This window comes from Nicotiana tabacum, chromosome 22 (genome assembly GCF_000715075.1).
Source record: "Nicotiana tabacum cultivar K326 chromosome 22, ASM71507v2, whole genome shotgun sequence".
Classification (NCBI taxonomy): Eukaryota; Viridiplantae; Streptophyta; class Magnoliopsida; order Solanales; family Solanaceae; genus Nicotiana; species Nicotiana tabacum.
Window position 1 is genome coordinate 180,562,347 of NC_134101.1, and position 11,463 is coordinate 180,573,809.

Sequence of the window (11,463 nt, forward strand, 5' to 3'; positions counted from 1 at the left end):
GCCCAACCCCACAAATAGCCCAATCGTAGGCCTGCTCCCACCAGCCCACTTACTCTACTATGTGCCATGTCATCTCCACATAAGGTCCACGTAACTACCATATCAGTACCAACAATAAAAAATCACACGCCAAACTCACACTTATACACTAAGCCACACGCTACCCCACTCCTTTGTCCTCTTCTCCACTTTTATTTTTTACAATAAGTCAAAATATATTTTCTTTCACCAAGAAAATAAACGCCCCCTTCTCTTTTCATCCTTTTCAATCCTTACCTCCTTTTCCTTTCATCTTAACTTTTCCTTCATTTTTTTTGGGCCAATTCTTGACTTTTCCTTTATTTTTTTGGCCAATTCTTGACTTTCAAATCCCTGCGTGCTAGAGCATATCCCACCATTTTCACAAAAATTCAGATGCTTCCTATTCCCTCTCTCCTATTTCAAGCAAAAGGGTACAAAGTGCAAATAATAGTCAAACTGAATCTTTACTTGTTTATGAATTGTCAAGGCCAAATCTTTGAAAATCTAAAGTAATAGGGAAATTCAGTCAATATCTCTTATGAAGATCTCTTCAAACGGCTCTCTTGGAATTCAAGACCCGTGACTCCCTATATCTTTTTTTTTGAATTTCAAAACTCAAATCTCAATTCTAGCTATTTTTACCTATAAATACTTCCTCAAAGCTCCAGCCTCACCAAGCTGGAATGACCAGAAAATTTCCCCCCAAAAAACTCAATTTATATCTACTCTACTTTTCTTTTAATCTTAAACTTTACAATCTGTGGAAAATTTCTCAATATTTAATATCCATTTTTATATTCTCGAAAACTAAGGAGTAGTAGATCTAAGCCCTCAAAGTCCTAGTTCACTGCCCCACAAAAGGTAAATTCTACTCCACTCTATTTATTTTTTGATTGTTAAAATACTGCATTTTAGAAATTTATGCGTTAGGATCTTTGTATTAGAGAATGTTGGTGTAGATTTATTTCTATTGTGAATCTTGAATAGCATTTCATCATAAAAAAATAAAAATAAAAAATATTTTGGTTCTTCTTCAAATATGACTATAGAGTTGTCTCTGTCTTAGAAACCATATCTAAAGTCTATCTTAAATAATATTGATGCCTAGATTGATTTGCGATTGTGTTGATTTGTTGGAACCTCTTTGTCTATGAATATTTCTTTCCATAAATATCGAGATGCTCATAAAAATTGTTCTATTCTGCCATGTCTCTCTTTTTATGTTTTAACCCGAGATATTATATAGAAACGAAAGTGTGATTTGGCATTCTAGTTTCCTAGACTATTATAGGACAACAGTTTGCTTTGATTAAATAATATTAATAATAATTAAAAAATAGCTTTAGTTTCTTTATCTGGTAGAAAACTTGATTTGCTTAGAAGATACATAATTTTGTAATATTATTATAGACACCCGGTACTTAGTTTTCTTATCCATAAAACTTGAATCACCTACCTTTGTCTAAATATAATTTATCACTCAAGAATTTAGTTAGTTTCACGGCTTGTTTAAAAATGACTCCAAGTTGCAATAGTATGATCATAGAGTAGAACATTTTGAGTTTGAGTGTATTAATGTCAAGTATCATTTTCTTTAGGATCTCATTACAATGCCATTGTTTGAAACACTGTTAAGTTTTTAGGCATATGTAAATTTCATGTCAGGTTCAAGTCATTTATATATTTGGCAAATGTGCATTCTATGTTTCTCTTATTTTGGCTTTCATATATTAATAAGAATTAGTTTCTATTCCTTTTCGTGGCATGTATACTTTGGAGCAACATGGAATTTTAATGCAAGACTCTTCATCCTCGCATAGAATCATCACAATAAGAAAAACAAGTAAAAATTTCTTGGGGATGTCTATGGCATTTTTCCTCTATTTTCTTTATCATTTGTCCTATTTTAACTCTTCTATGATTGTTGATCTATGTGTTTGGGTTTATCTCAAGTTTGTTTTTGGATTCTATGTTGAAACTCACATTCAGAATATGATTAATAGTAGAGTTCTATTAATCACTTAGGTCCTTCCCTCTATCCTACAATCAAGATACTTTTCTTTATCACATAAAAAGAGCATATATTTTGTATGATTATGACTTAAAAAGAAAGAATATCAGTTTTAGCCTAGTTAAAAGTTTTCCCTCTAATATTTTCCTACAACACTAAGTCAAATTAATATCATGCTTTCGAGATCTTGATCCTTTTAAAAGAACAAAAATGCATTTGCTTTCTTAAGTATCTTAGTTTAAGATTTGATCTTTTCGAAAATGACGTTCCTTTGAACCTCTGCTCATTTTGTTCTAGATGTTCTATGAGAGTTGAATCTTCAAATTCAAACGTGGAGTTTTACAAGTGATCTATATTTTACTTATAAAGTTTTAATTAGACATTTTCCTTACCCTTTAATGATTTTACAAAACCTTGGTTAATTAATTTAAGTTCGGTTGGTCAACCATTTTAATATGGATCTTAAGGAGTGCCTTACACCTTCTCTTTAAGATTAATTGAACCCTTTTTAGAATCTCTAATGTTTAGTAGACCATACAGAGTTAATAATAGATAATTTAGGGTACCTTAACTCACCTTTTAATATAGTTAGGTAGTGACTCTTTAGTTAATAATTAATTAAGGAATCACCAATATGTTATACCTTAATTTGATCTGTGTTAAAATGGGGTATAACAATAAGAATTAGAAATCAAAACCTTTTGTGGAAGTGCAATTTAGTTATTCCATTCGCTTTCGTCAAGTGTATACTCCTAACACCCCTAGTAACTCCCTGCAGAAATCGACCCCGACTCTTGTTGGGTACTATTCTTCCAACGACTGTTTCACTCACTATTGAGTGCGGATTGGATGTGGACTAATTTTTGGGGCCGTTGCCGGGGAGTTAAAATGAGGTTAGCTATATATTTGGGTTTGTTTTTGAATATCTTCTTTCCTTCTGTGTTACTAACTTGTGTGAGAAATTTTAGGTACAACCATTGAAGCAAACAATGATCTCGGAAATGTGCCTTTGGGGGATGTGGATGGCGAGGATGAGCAAGTTGAGGAGGTACCTCTTGAACCTCATGCCAATCGAAGAGGCCGGGCTCCTCATGACTATGTGCCCGCTCCTCCCTACCTCCACCACGAGCGGCTCCACACTGAATATTGGCCAACGAAGGTTATGCTAATGTAATAGTCCCTCCCCGTATTAGGGCGGACAACTTCCAAATCACCAATCTGATGCTCACTTTGCTTGAGCAACGAGATTTCTTCACCGGTGCTCCAACACAAAATGCGTATAAATATTTGAAGGAGTTTGTGGACACTTGTTGGGGGATAAAGCAAACAAATGTCTCCGAGTATGCATTGGAGCTAAGGCTTTTTCCCTTCTCTCTATGGGGAAAAGCTTCAGATTTGTTCGAACGATTGCCGAACAATTCGATTTACACTTGGAGTTGGCAGAAAAGTTCATTTCTAAGTTCTTTCCTCCCGGACACATGGTTACACTTCGAGATGAGATCTTGGCATTCAGGTAAGAGCCGAATGAACTATTACACGAGATATGGGAGCGGTATAGAACAATGGTTAAGGAATGTCCCAATAATGATATGACGGAAAACATGATTCAACAAACCTTCTATCGTGGGATTAACACAACCAACCAATGTGTAGTGAATCAACTAGCAATTAGGACTTTATGACTATGCCTTATGCGGATGCATGTGAGATTTTGGCTGAAATGGCGGAAACATCATCGGCTTGGCAATCCTGGGCCAATGTTCCACGAGGTGACCTGAATATGATCCACCTTCACAAAGAATTGCAAGACCATGGGCAAGCCATTGCCGAATTGACAACTACCCATGATTCAACTAGCAAAGGCCTAACTAAATCAAGTGCAAACTCCTAAGCAAGTCAATGATATGTAAGGAGTGTACATGATGGTGAACAAGAGGAGGACCAAGGGTCCACAAGTGCAAAATCGAGTGGAAACTTAAGTGCAAGAAGATCGTGGATTTGAGCAAAATGAATCCTATAATAAACAAGAAGTGGAACTACAATATGTGAATAATTTTCAAGGGCAAAGAAACAACTTCCAAGGCCCAAGCCAACAACAATGGAGATCTCAAAACAATCAAGGAAATTGGAATTCTAACAATCAAGAAAATTGGAGTGGAAACAATAATCAAAGGAATTGGTATAACAACAACAATTAAGGAAATTGGATTGGAAACAACCAAGGAAATTGGGAGGGTAATAATCAAGGCGGATGGAACAACAATCAAGGCAACCGGGGGTCGTGTTTTCAAAGGCCCCCAATGTACCAACAACCAAGCAACCTACCTCCTTATCCTTATCATGGTTCGAGTTCTTCAAATAATGAGATGGGCCGTATTGAAAATATGTTTAAGCAAATGATGGAAAAGAATGTTGATTCAGATGCCCAACTTGCCTCACACAACACATCTATCCGCATCCTAGAAGTTCAAATCGGGCAAATCTCTCAAACTCTAAATTCTTGAACTAAGGAGGCACTACCAAGTGACACGGTGGTAAACCCAAAGGGTGGTAACAATATAGGGCATGCGTGGCGGCTATCACAAGAAGTGGAAGAGGCGGGAATGCACCCACCTCAAGTAGAAGGCAACGTGTTGATGATGATCAAGTGATGCAAGAAGAAGAGATCCCGAACAATGTGGTGCAATCTTATGATGAAGTTAGGATTGACATTGATGATAGTGTGGAAGAGACTCAAGAGAAAGTGAAACCGTCTAGGGAACACATTATTGACATACCAAAGCCAGTAGTGCAAAAGGCTAAGGCACCATTGCCTAACCCTCCGCCTCCATACCTTCAAAGACTTTCCGAGCTAAATGGTGAGAATCAATTCAAGAGGTTCATCCAAATGATGACTAGTCTCTCAATTAATATGCCATTAGTTGAAGCTTTGGAACAAATGCCCGGTTATGCAAAGTTTATGAAAGATCTTGTGACAAAAAGAGCAGTCAATGAATTTTGAGACCACCAAAGTCACTCATCAAGTGAGTGCAATTGAGCATTCAATGGTTCCTAAGTTGGAGGATCCCAGTGTTTTCACAATTTCTTTACAATTAGAAGTGTCGAGTTTGCTAAAACTCTTTGTGATCTTGGGGCAAATATCAATTTGATGCCCTATTCGGTTTCCAAGAATTTGGGAATTGGGCAACCAAGACCCACCTCTATGAGATTGCAAATGGCCGATCGTACCATGAAGAGGCCATTGGAAGTGATTGAAGATGTTTTGGTTCATGTTTCTTCAATTCATTCTTCTGACAAATTTTGTCATTCTAGATCGTGAGGTTGATTACGAAGTGCCGATTATTCTTGGGAGGCCTTCCCTTGCTATGGATAAGTCTCTTTATGATGTTGAAGCCGAAGAACTCACCTTCCAGGTTGGTCATGATGAAAAAGTGGTATTCCATATGTGTAAGTCCATGCGGGAGCCAAATAGAAATAAGGTGTGTTCTTTTATGGACTTGGTGACCGATGTTATTGTTGATAAAATAAGTACTACAATCAATGTTGGAGGTCATCTTGCTTAACTTTGATGATGATGAGATGGATTGCTTCATGGAATGTGTGATCTCTTTCCCACGAATGGGGTTGTACAACTATGCACCCTGGAAATTGCCCTTGGATATTGAAAATAGGAGAACTCCTCCTACAAAGCCTTCTATTAAAGAGCCTCCTACCTTGGAGTTGAAGCCATTGCCTCCACATCTTTGGTAGAATTTCTTGGTCCTTGTTCTACTTTACCGTTTTCCTCTTATTTGACTAACGTGCAGGTAGATTCCACATTGACGGTGCTACAAAAGAGGAAGAAGGTTATCGGGTGGACCTTGGTGGATATTCGGGGATAAGCCCTACCTTTTGAAATTGTGGGTGTGAAATCTTTTGGTGCATTAGACTTGAAGAACAAAAATAATGAAGTATTCTGAGTCAATGGTCATCGGGTAAAGCACTGCTTGGGAAAGGTTGGAGATAGCCATGTTGTGGCAGTCATTCATTTAACTTGAGGGTATTATGTGTCGTGTCACGACGTTAAATTAGGTGCTTCTTGGGAGGCAACCCATGTTTCTTTTCCTTTTTCTTTTGTAAGTAGGTGTTATTTTTGTTCTAACTTGATTTGAAGTGTGCTACAGGGGTGAGTGACTTACAAGAATTGTGGACAAAAATATGGCTAATTGTTCAAGAGCGTGCGGATCGCACTTTATTTGTGCGGACCGCAGATTGGTTTCTGAGAATAACCACTAGGTGGTAGGGTGCGGACTGCACATGAAAATTTGAGGCCGCACTCGTCTCTTCTCCCTTCTCAAAATTTTGGGTATAAATAGAACAGTGGTCCTCATTTTATACTTTTTCCTCTGTGAACAAAACACTATCATTCTGCAGATTTTTCTTGGAGATTTTCACTGTCCACACACAGAGCCACCTAGATTACTCGCTCAGTGCATTCACTTGATCTGGTATGCTTCAATTTCATATTAATTTTTAAGTTAGTTTAATTAGTAGATTTTTTAGTTCTTTTTAGGCCATCTGTTATTAAAGTTCCAATGTGTGTTCATGTGGGGTAGATCTTAACTGGGTTAACTTGGTACATGCTCTACAGGGACTGAGTTAGTGAAATTTCATGCTTTTACATGTTTCCATGCCTACTTGTGCAAGAAATTGTAAAATCTTAGACTAAAAAAGTTGTATGTTCATAATGGTTTGAATTATGCGGCCGCACTTGAATTGTGCAGTCCATAGATATGCATTTTAGACACTTGTATGAGGTAGGAATCTGTGGCGCAGGTCAAATTGTGCGGACCAAATATTTCCTCTTGTGACTGCAAATTAGGCTTTTCTCTGTCATCAGAGAGTCTTCACTTTTGAGACTCCAAGGTGCGGTAGCAAGCCAAATTGTGCGGACCACAGAAATTGTATTGCGGCCGTAGATTGACCATTTCTTTATCTTCAGAGAGTTCAAAAATTTGGGCCTCAGAAGTGCGGTTGTAATCTCAAATGTACGAACCGCACTTCCTTTCCATGGACGCACAACAGAAATGTGCGAACCGCGAGTTCCCATCTGCGGCCCCATGACAAATTGTATGGACCGCAGATCCCTTATCCTGCAGGCATGACTCAACTATACAGCCCCACTATGTCCTATGGTTTCTCCCTTACCTACATGTACCCTGTATGTGTTTGAACAATGAATTGCAACTAACAATCTCCTCTGCTTGATACAGACAATGGTTCGATCAAGAGGACGAGGCAAAGCTCCAAAAGGGAGAGGTAAATCTTCACGAGGTCAAGGAAAAAGTGCCTTGCCACTTGGCCAGCCCAAGACAATAAGAAAGAAAACAACAGCCGGTAGAGGGAGAGGTGCAGATCTCTCCGAGTCTAGATCCTATGTCCTATCTAGGGAGGTGTCAGAGGGCAACTCTGCCTCTATTTATGAGGAACAACCGGCCACACAGTCGAGGCCGCAGGGGAGATACCAGCTTAGGGACGAGCCATCTTTATCTCACAACACCTCCAAGGGATTGGAGAGTGCTAGTCAGGCTTCTGAGCCATCGGCTACACCAGTCCCTAAGGCACAAGTTATATACGATATCCCTAATGATGGTAGATGAGGAGATGATACAACTATGGGGCTTGAAAGATCAAAGAAGAAAGAGGTTTTGGGAGGATTGATTTGTCAGTCTGGTCGCCTTCACCAGTTTCTGTATGTGGTGGCCAGTGAGGTTGCTAACTCTTGAGTGATAGTTTCTATTAAAGGATTTGGAGAAGTACAACCCAACTATATTGAGATAGTTCATGGCACGAAAGGGATGGATGTGGTTCACCGAGAGGGTAGAGAATGCCAAAGAATACCTCGTCCGTTAATTCTATGCCACTGATGGATACGACCAACCGAAAGAAGAAAGTCCAACCTTCTACCACCACAGGCCAGTCTGATGAGCCAACAAAGGTAGATTCTGAGGCAGTTGATCTTCCATCCACCGATCATGAGCCTTCTACCAGTGCCGCTGCTATGCCTCCACTATTATCTTCATCTCCGACCACAACCACTAGAGTTTCTCTGAAGCAGTGCATGTGCCCACAATTCCCCTACCCACTCTACGAGTCTCCTAGACATTGGAAAGTCTCAACAAATGGATACAACTGACTACTTCTAAGTTGTCTGACTTGTCTAGTACTATTTTAGCGTAGTCCACTTCACAAACACCACATGCTCCTTGTGATATTGATGAGACACTGAAGAAGATTCTACACAATCAGAAGACTATTATGGGTACATTGGTGCGGCACGGGTCAGTTATAGAGGAGCTAGGAAAAAAAAGTAATGAAGATGAGGAAGTCCCAGGTAAGCAAGAGATCAGTAGACAAGCTCCGGAGGGAGGTGACTAGACTTGCTACATCTAGCGACCTTCCCTTTGACATGCTGCTTGACCCGCACCAGTCGGCCCCAGATCCTTCAGCACCATATGCACCGGTAGCACCAGCTGGCCAGTCTAACTAGCCAGACCTTGCTGACGACGTTGCTGAGACAGTGTGAGAGATGATCACCAACCCACTCAAACCTAGATTTGATGATGATGTGATTCAGTTGGCTGACCCTGAGGGAGATGACATTGCTGGGGACACTGAGATATCTAAGAATCTTTAGGGAGTTTTCTTCACCCTCTCTTCTTTTACTCTTATTTTGCTAAGCATTAGGGACAATGCATACTTTTATTCAGGGAGGGGGGAAGTGGCGGGTGGAGTTTATTTGACAAGTTGATACACTGATACATTTGGTCTGTAATAATTTGATGATACTCTTTCTTTTCTTATTTGTATTTATCTAGCTTCTCTCTTTTCTCTTATGTATATTGACCTCTTTTTAGTAGTTTTTGCTTATTAGCTTATTATTTTTTCCATATTAGTTCTTGTTTTGTTAAGTAACTTTTTTTTGTACTTTAGTAGATAATAAGCCTTAGGTTTTCTTAACGCCACAGTTCTTTCCAAAGGTAGTTGTTGTGTGAACTGAGTGACTCGTCCCAATGATGGATCGCGTTACAACCTTCTTAAGGGAATAAGTTCGTTTATGTGTTTAGGTAATAATAGTAGTTGTAATGAATAAAAAGACGTAATCAAGTCATTCTCAAAGATTTAATCATGCTTCAATTGGTACCAACACACTTAACTACGTGCTTATGGGTAGAGACAAGGTTTTTGAAAGAAATAACTCTAGTTAGTGACTTTGTGACTCTTAAGTGACTTTGGTAATCATTGAGTTGTTTAATTGGACCATAGTGATCTTTATACTTGAATATGGTCATTGTAGGCTCTCGACTTTATACTCTTTTACAGTCTAGCTACGTGAGGGGTGAGATGAATTGTTTCTAGTACAAGTATCCATGCGAATGGTCTAGAACTTGCCCCGAATGTGTTTCAAGGAGAAATCCTAAGTTTTGCTTGGTTTGAGAGGTGATTGTAGGCTTTCCTTGGCCTGTTTGAGATTTCTATCACCAACCAATGTCGTTATCCCTAGTCAACCCCTTTGAGCCTCTAGCCTTTCTCATTTGATAACCATGTAATAAGACTTTATCTATTTTGTCGTGACCCTCTCTTGGCGCCCAATTTTTTTTTAACACTTTTGTGAAACAAGTGGCTTAAAACATAAATTTGAGGGAGAGATGAGGAATTTGAAAAAGGTGTCAAGGCACAAAAAGAGATAAGAAATGATCTCTATGAAAAGAGAAGGCAAGAAAAGAAAAGAACAAAAAGAAAAATGCAAAACGTGAATAAGTGGAAGGGTTGATGTATCCAAAAAGAGGTAATGATCCCTAGCATGAGCAACTAAAAAAAAGGGAGAAAATAATGAAATGAACAAGAAAGAGTGATGTTAAGTCCCTCTAGTCCCTAATGAAAAGAAAATTCTTCTAAGAATTGGCAATTGTGAGCCAAGAAATGAAAGTAGAGTGCTTAAGGAAAGGCATAACCAGTTACCCACATGGTATCCTAACCTAATCCAAAATCCTTCATTACAACCCTAAATAATTCCTACTTGATTTTAAACTAAGTGAGCTTACATTAGTGGCAATCTACATGAGGGGCAAGCCTATGGTACTTGAAGTCGTACTTGTGACATTCTCTTGTGAGTGACGAGTGAACCTTTTATGAATCTTAAGATTGAGTGCTAATTTTTTAAGAGAGTTTGGCAAATGGAAAGTAGAGGAGGAAGAGTTTGGAGTCCACCATGACCTACATGATAGAACAAGAGTCTTTGATGAGTAAAGTCAATTCTTGAAGCTAAATGTCACATTGTACTATATGTGCATGAATATTTGACTTGTTACCTTGTTGATAATGCATGAGTAGTGTGAGTAATTGTTGGTCCCAACTGATGTGTGACTGCCTCACTATTGAGTAGCTGAAGTGACCATTAACTCTAGGAGGTGGGAAATAATTTATTTGCTTGAAGACAAGCAAACTTAAGATTGGGGAGTTGATAAGTGTGGATTTTGACTACTTATTAGCAACTTTTTGCTTTTGTTTTAGTCCGAAAGTATTGATTTATGTTCCCGAAACTAATGAAACTGTGCAAATTACAGGAATGTTGGAATTTTGATCTCCCAAGATGAAATCCGGCTCAAAAGGGAGTGTTCCAAATCACAGGGCAAGAAAAGGGTGCAGAACTAAAGAAATGAGGTCCGTAGAAGAAAGTGTGGACTGTAGAATTCCATCTGCGGCCGTAGATCAAGTGAAAGAGCCCAGCAGGAATTTGGCCAATGTGCGGAGCACACATGAATTATGCGGCTGCAGAACAAGGTCTGCATTGAAAAATGATTCAAAGTTTAAAGAGTGTGCACAAGACCAAAACCTGAAGCCTTGCTGAAGTGCGGACCACACAAGAATTGTGCGGCCGCGGAAGATGCCTCGCAGCCGCAATCCAGAATTGTGCGGCTGCAGAACCTCCTGAGGGGCATTTTCATCAGTGATGGGCCACTATAAATAGACAAGTTTCACATATTTACGTCAAGTTTTGAAGCTTGAGCTACTGTAGCCGTTACATTTTGCCATTTTTGGAAGTTTGTGACTATTTTAGTGTTTAAACATTATATTTTATCATTTCAATCTTAGATTATGAGTTTAATTAGAATTTCTTCTTTATTTCTTCAATTCCCACTATGAGTAGCTAGATTTTTACTAGGGTTGTGACCCAAACCCTAGTGTGTAAACCTTAAAGGTACTAAATTTAATACTTGTTTATGATTTGTTTGATTATTTAGCTTAGTTTATGCTTCAATTTTAGAATTAATGGTTACAAACATTGATTCATGCCTTTTTGATTTGGTCTCTAATTGAGAAAGATGGACCTAGTCTAGGATAACTTGTCTAACAAGGAATTCGGCTAATTGAGGGGTTTGATTAGCCTA

At 38.7% G+C, this 11,463-nt stretch overlaps 1 long non-coding RNA gene across 3 annotated transcripts; it reads left to right on the forward strand.

Annotated features, from left to right (window-relative positions):
* Positions 1 to 225: 225 nt before the first annotated feature.
* Positions 226 to 11,133, forward strand: LOC107784964 (uncharacterized). Of its 3 annotated transcripts, none has more exons than XR_001647780.2 (4): positions 226 to 882; positions 2,811 to 2,925; positions 3,001 to 6,519; positions 10,639 to 11,133. It is a non-coding gene; the product is annotated as an uncharacterized LOC107784964 (long non-coding RNA). The 3 variants fall into 3 exon arrangements; XR_012705218.1 differs by lacking the exon at positions 10,639 to 11,133 and adding an exon at positions 7,285 to 8,753; XR_012705219.1 differs by lacking the exon at positions 226 to 882 and adding an exon at positions 913 to 1,864.
* Positions 11,134 to 11,463: the final 330 nt, after the last annotated feature.